Raw genomic sequence first — 6,000 nt, 5'->3', positions numbered from 1 at the left:
TGTCGAGGGCCCGGTCTCGAGCCCGTAATAAACTCCCTTTTGCGTTTGCATCAGCTGTCCTTGGATTCTTGGAGGCTATGCTCGCCGAGTCTGCTGATCTTGGGCACAACAGTAAGGGTACCTGGAAATATTTTCATCCATCTAAATAAAAATACCGCTATCATTTAATCAGCACTTATTATAAAACTCATCTGGCCAAATGTGCTTAGATCAGATTCCTTCCCCTGGACGGGTTTAGACAGGTTTTGCCAGACTCCTTCACCAGAGACAGAGAAGATTCACCAGAGACAGAGGGGGAAACAGAACAGGCAGACTGATGAAACACACTGCTGAGGGGAGGGGCGAGACAGGAGAGGTCTGCCTTGCCATGTGGGATTTTCGCCGGCAGGCAAGCCAGGATCAAACCTGTGCTGCAGAGGCTGCAGACAGCTTCACAGTGCGGCGCTGAACCGCCTGCCCCACCAGAGAGGCCCTGAAAGCCTGTCTTTTCTATGCTATCTGCCTCTCTCAAATGGCTATACCATTACAATTGGGGTGGGGGGGAGGAGAGAGAGAGAGAGGAAAGTCTCAGTCTAGGTAGTTGATGTAATTACATGATATTCTATCTATTGAATATTTCTTGAGCTTTTGGTGTGTCAGCATGAAAACCTAGTCATGTTAGAGAACAGAGAGAGAAAACAGTATCGAAACAGAAGATGAGATCCTGAATCATGTGACCTACCCCCCAACCCAAGCAATGCCTATTTTTGGATCTGCCTGTGCCTCCCCGTGGGCTTTATCACAACTGCAGCACTACCTACTCTCCTGAATGATTCAGCTGCCCTTCCTCTCTCTTCAACATCCTTCAAGAATAGCCTTTCATCACTTAGTCTGAGTTCCTCAATCTTCTGAACTCCAAGGACTTTATCTTCTTGCACACCTTGACGCCTATTTAATTCCGCTAGCACTCATCATAGACTGCGCAAGCATCTTATTAAGGCTCCTGAAAGATGGAGGTGAAGAACTTAGAGTTCTCCTTCCTCACACTCTAGCTCATACTGTGCTCTAGCCGAGCAGACAGCACACACATGCAGCCAGTCATCACATGTGGATGCGTAGAGCTTAGGGCTAGAACTAGGCTCTTGAGTCAGGCAGAACAAGTGTAAGTTCCAGCTCTGCTACATCGTGTCTATGGATGAATTCTTTACCATTATGTTTCTCCATTTGTAGAGTGAAGATAACAGTACCCACCATACAGGTCCATTATGAAGACCAAAAGAAATAATGATTATAAAACACTTAGTGTAATCCCTAACTCACAATAAACTCCAATATAACTTAGAAATTAAGAATGCTGGCTCAAAAATCAGAATACCATGATAAGCCTCACTCTGACATGTACTAGCTGTATCACTTTTGTTGCTGAACCTTTGCTTCAGTTTCTTCACCTATTAATTGAAGATGATAATACGGCTGTTGAGCTAGTTATATATTAAAATATTAAAGGAATATAGTAAAGCACCAATAAAGGCATGTAACATGAAATCTTACATGTTACTCTGGTGACCTGAATTTCCTTGACAATTTTCCCCCTCTAGAGATCCTCAGAGGCACAACTGAAAGCACCTAGGGATGGTTGGAGCATTATTTGGGCACCGAGTAAATAAAAGAGCTTGGTCCATTGTGTATGACAGAACTCTGATTCTAGGAACTTAACAGAATCAACAAATGAGAGCATGTGGTAAATAAGAATCAAATGGGACTCCCAACATTCCAACTTGGACAGCTTCTCAACTGAGGTAAGAAGTTTCTGCCTGTCTGCACAGCAGAATGTTAGAGGAGATTGAGATGCTGAAAACTTACCACTGTTAGTGGTTAAGAAAGGAGTCATGCAGACAAGGTATTAGATAAAATCCTCATGCTTTACTGCTGAAACTTTGCCCCCAAAGCTCAGTGTAGAACCCATTCCTAGTAAGTGGGCAGGACCCCGTCAGAAATAGAATGTCTCCTCTTAGACTTCCTTTCTCTGGATTCTATCCAGTCCCAAGTACATAAACAGAAGAAGCTAGAGGAAGAAATCATTCTAAAGAGAAATTCTTAAGCAAATGTAAGAAAAAAAGAGACTCCAAAAGACCACGTGTTGAAAAAGACAATCTCATATACTAGTATTTTAGCTCTCACTCAGCCATATGCAAATGGACCTTGGAGAATGGAACACTTCCTTACCAAGAGTTAAAGAGCCTGTAGAGAGTATGCCTGGCTTATCACCTATCATCTTCCCTTGTTTCGGACTCAATGAGTACTCTTTTGTCTTTGCATAAAGTGTGTGGGCCATATGGCACTTGGCCAACCCCACTATTAAATCTGTCCTCCCAGAGTAGGGCACTGGATTCCTTCCACTGCAGCATGAAAGGGTGTCATGTATAGGCCAATTGCCTATGTCACCAACTAGAAGAGACCATTAGCCATGAGCACCAACACCAATTTTGAGACCGATCTTGCTCTGTCTCTTCTATGTGTATAGAAAGTTTTGTCCCATTCAGAATTTGACTGCATTGTGTTCTCCTTGGTCACTCTGATCCAAAGTAGAATGGACACAAGTGTTCAGAATCCTCCCTTAGAATTGATAACTGGTGTGTGATACTCTGTTTGACATCATGTCATGTGGACACAGAGAATTCTGTTCTTTAGTGCTGTAACCAGAGACCTTGTGGTCCAGACCCTAATCCACATTGGTCCTCTGCTCCTTCCCAGTGTTAAAATGAGAGGAGAAAGCATAAAGCTCCACTTAATTTGGAAGAAGGCAATAACCTAGTGGATGAGGGGAATAAGGCAAATTTTGAGACTTTTCCCATTGCAATAAATATGTGTTAAACTCTTGCAATGGGATGTGCACAACTCCAGGTACTAAAGGGACAAGAGTGAGGAAAAAATGGGCATGTCCTTGTTCTTCAGAAGTTTGCAGTCTCGGAGAGGAGAGAAACTCAAATGAGCAAGCTCTTCAACTAGATATAATTTTACAACAGGGATAAGAGCTATAAAGGAAAAATCTGTGGTTCTGTGACAGTATTTCAAGGGATGAACCTGCCTGGTCACAAAGGGCAGGGGGAGTTCCTTAAGGAATTGATGGATGAAGTGAGAGGAAAAGAGGAGTTAGCAAGGTACAGGGAAATAGGAGTGGTGAGGTAAGAGAGCTTGTTCAGACAGAGAGTGGACAGACAGCAGCATTCAGCAAACTGAATGAAGACCAGTGCTGCTAGAGTACACTGGTGTGCAGTGAGAAGTCATGCCCGGTGTGTCATGTTAAAGACTTTGAACTTTGAACTGGAAAACCAATGAGCTATTTTAAGATGTGACATTGGAGTTGTACTTCAAAAGATTAGTTCTACTCTGGTATGGAAAATGGGTCAGAGGGTGGGAAGAGTAGGTGTATGAAGACAGGTTAGCAGGTTACTTTGGTTTCTAGTTTTAGGTGGCAGTTTGTACACAGGCATTTACTTCAACTCCTTCTAGATATCGTAATAAAATAACAGAAAAGAAGTTCACAAAGAAGCAAAAGCTGACAAGAATGAAAATAATAGGGCATGAGGTAGCAGCAATAAAACTTTCCAAGCAGGAAGTAGATGGATAGGTGATCATTTCTTTTGTGAATCCAAGAGGTCTAAATCCTAAATTGACCGTGGGAAAAGCTCAGAAGCAATTGGAGAAGTCCTCAAAGACATACAAGGAGGTATCAAACTTGTGTTGGGGAAAAAGTTAATTGAACATCAATTTATAAAGCACTAAAAACATGAATTTAAGACCCCTTCCCTCCAGCACCAGAAACCTGTCTCTCCCCCACTACAGCAGAAGATTGCAGGTTTATTCTCTGGATGGAATATGACTAGGGAACAAACAGTACAGTTGAAATCAGGGGTTCTATATGTATATAAGAAGGGTATTACATGAATGATGAAACAGAATGATGAAACTTATACTCTTTTCCCACTAACCCTAGCAGCCAGGCTTAAATTCTCGAGGGAGAAGAGCCTGGAAATTTATTAGCACAACAAGGGGTGAGCAGTGGGGATAGAATGTACCAACATGGGAATGCCCTATGAACTGCCCAGACAAATCACCCTGGACATTGTAGACATGCCAAGAAGCTCCACCTAGTTTGTAAGTCTTCCAATTAGCTTTTGCAGTGTGCTCCATTCCAATGTACGTACAGTACAAAGACAAAGTATATATATATATATATATATATATATATATACACATACATACATAAATAGCAAAGATTCACCAGATTAATGAAGAAAGCCTTAATACAAAAATATAAATTTTAAGATTTTTTAAAATTTTATTTATGCATACAAGAACTAGGGTGCAGGCTAGAGGTGTGTTGGGGGGGGGGAGTGAGAGGATTCACCAGACACAGTGGGGAGCAGAACAGGCAGATCTACTGAAATGCACAGCTGAGAGAGAAGCAGCGGGTAAGACAGGAGAGGTCTGCTGTGCCATGTGGGTTAGCTCCCTGGCCAGGGATCAAACTCATGTGCAGTTGCTGGCAACAGCTTGACAGTGCTGAGGCTTTAACCCCTATGCCACTAGGGAGGCCCCCAAAAACATAACTTTGAAGAAACAGATGATGCAGGCAGAATCTTTAAAGGTTTAAGAAAACTTTAAGACAGTAATGTGTTCAAGAAAAATGCATCCATGAAAGACAACTAGGATATTATAAATAAGGTTGTTGGAAAATAAAAAGGGGCTCTTAGAAATTAATGACAGTGAAAACAAAAAGTTCACTGGAATGTTTCACAGGTAAATCTTAGAAAATCTTCCAAAAAGTATGAGCAAAACAAAATAAAATGGAGAAAACAATATAAGAAAATTAGAGGAATAGTTCAAGAGGTCCAATATCTGAAAAAAAAGATATCCGGGGGTGGGGGGGGGGAGAAAAAGGAAGGGAGTATTTGAAAGGAATTATTATGATCTAACAAATGCTCAACATGAAGACAGTGAAACACCCTATGACATATCAGTGTAAGCATCAAAAAAAAGGAGGACAGAGGAAACACCCTAAAGGCTTCCTGAGAGCAGAAAACAAATTACACAAGATTAAAAGTCAAAATGGCAACAGATATTTCTACAGTATATTAGAAAACAAAAGAAAAAGAGCAATGACTTTAAAATTCTGAGAGAAAATTATTTCCCAACTGTATTCTACACCCAAGTAAATCTATTAAGTGTGAGGGGGAAATACACATTTTCATCACGTGCACCCTCTCTCAGGAAGATGCTGAAATATATGGTCTAGCCAAACCAGGAAATAAGTTAAGAAATTAGAGGATATGCAATCCACTAAATTGGAGCTCTTTTTTTTTAAATATTTATTTTTTTATGCATACAAGAACTGGGGTACAGGTCAGAGGTATGGAGGGGGGTGAGAGGATTCACCAGAGACAGAGTGGGGAACAGAACAGGCAGATTGACATACACTGCTGAGGGGAGCAGCGGGCGAGGCAGGGGAGGTCTGCGCCATGCGGGTAGTTCCCTGGCTGGGGGATGGAACTCGTGTTGCAGTGGCTGTGGACAGCTTCGCAGATTGCTGTGCCATCAGGGAGGCCCTGGAGCTCTTTCTTTAACATCACCCTCTTTACCTCTTCCAGCTTAATAGATTACATATTCTCATCATTCTTGCTTTAATCCCATGACAAGAGACCTCATAACATCGTTGCTAAGAACAAAGATGCCTGAATCTTAATTGCAGTTCTTATTGACTCTCTCTCTGTACCTCAATTTGGGAGTATCAATACCTACCTTAAAGGGCTGTTATGAGGATTAAAAGCACTTGGAGGAGAACCTGGCACTTAGTAAATGTGTTAAACACATCGAAAAGAGGTTATTACTTCCAAGGAAAATTTCAGTAAAAAATGGTAAGTACATGATAAGAGCAAAGAAGACAATTATTCCCTTAAGAAAAAGACAAAAATTGTGATATGGCATATAACTCAGTTGGGAATAGGCTTTAAGTAGTTA

Source organism: Talpa occidentalis, unplaced genomic scaffold, assembly GCF_014898055.3.
Source record: "Talpa occidentalis isolate TD23 unplaced genomic scaffold, MPIMG_talOcc4v2.1, whole genome shotgun sequence".
In the NCBI taxonomy this organism is placed as follows: domain Eukaryota; kingdom Metazoa; phylum Chordata; class Mammalia; order Eulipotyphla; family Talpidae; genus Talpa; species Talpa occidentalis.
The sequence above is the reverse complement of the archived record's forward strand: the minus strand, read 5'-3'. Positions refer to the sequence as shown.